Source organism: Monopterus albus, unplaced genomic scaffold (genome assembly GCF_001952655.1).
Source record: "Monopterus albus unplaced genomic scaffold, M_albus_1.0 scaffold447.1, whole genome shotgun sequence".
In the NCBI taxonomy this organism is placed as follows: domain Eukaryota; kingdom Metazoa; phylum Chordata; class Actinopteri; order Synbranchiformes; family Synbranchidae; genus Monopterus; species Monopterus albus.
The window spans coordinates 7,460-8,998 of NW_018128327.1; positions in this window are offsets into that span (position 1 = coordinate 7,460).

The window sequence follows — 1,539 nt, forward strand, 5'->3', positions numbered from 1 at the left end:
GCTGTATTTGTGAAATTAATTTCAGTACTTTTAAAATGTTTGTGGCTGCATGCTGAGTGTTGCAGTCGAGTGAAAAAGACCATTAGGGACACTTGTATACACCTCCAGCTGAGCAGCAGCTGGGTGCCTGAGATCTCACTGGCCATAAAGTGTGAGTTCACTGGGGTTACCGCCAAATGCAGGACAGGGTGGAAGGCTGGAAAAATGAGCCTGCAGTACTTTTTTTTTTATTGTGGAATATCTTACTTGTTCTTCACTAACCTAAGGACAAAGCATTCAGGAGTCAGAGCCCTTGCCAGTTTTGTGACATTGGACCTTGGGAAAGACACTGCTAAACACCAAAGGATTTTTGTCTGGAAATGAGAGACAGTAAGTCTTTTGTTAAAAAACTTCTTGGGTGTTAACAAAGCAATTGTTTAGATAAAATGTTGCTTGTGAAGAGAACTGGAGGATTAGCAGTTTGATTCCCGGCTTATCCTGTCAGCATATTGAAGTGTCCTTGAGCAAGACACTGAACCCCCAATTGCTCCTGGTGTTAACACTGGTGTGTGAATGTGTGAGCATTTGAGTGTGCAAATGGGTGAATGGTCAAGTAGTGTGAATGTCACGCTCCTGCCCCTCTTGCTTCCTGTCAGGCTTTTATTTTCTCATCACTTCCTGTTTTGTTTCACCTCACTTTTGGCCCTTTTATTTAATCATCATTAGTTCACCTGCTCCTTATTGTTTGCACCTGTTTTTCCCTTCTATTTAGGCAGCGTCCTCCCACCAGGACGCTGCCAGATTGTTCTAGACCCCAGCTCTGACTCTCCAGCATTTATCCCTTGCCTGACTCTCTGTGTTTGACCTAGGATTACCGTTTCTTGACCACCGTGTTTTGTCTATGCCCTCACAGATTCTGATCGCCTGCTGTGTACCGACCTTCTGCTTTTGTTCCCCTTGACCTCGAGTTTGGATCCCCTGGATATACCTGTCAACCGGCGCCGACCCTGGACTGTCTTATCGACCTAAGTGATATCCTGGACTTTTTGTTAGTTTTGTTTACTAGTAAAGAACTTTTCGTTACCTCAGTTCGTCTGGTTATTTAATTGAGTTCACCACATCCTCTGTTTGGCATCTGTATACGCCAAACGTGACAGTGAAAGCACTTTGAGTGTACTGTAAAAGCATAGAAAAGTGCTATACAAGTATAAGACCATTTAACAGATGTAGGATTTAGTTAAAAAATAGGACTTGGAGAGAAGTCAAACCTTTACAGTGGGCAAAACACAAGCAATTATTCCCTAAATTAAATAATTCTGATTTAAAAAGGACTACACTTATGAAAATGAACATTATTATTTAATTTTCAAATACCTCATTACATTAGGGCACTAGATGGTTATAGTTCCATCAAACTATTAAACAGTTAGTCATTAATTTAGTCAAAAAGTAGTGTATTTAACCAGTTCAGTGAATCCATTTACATAAAATAGGAGAGACCCAAAGATGACAGAATGAAACCAATTATAAACAAAATAAATTTATTTACAATATGTACAC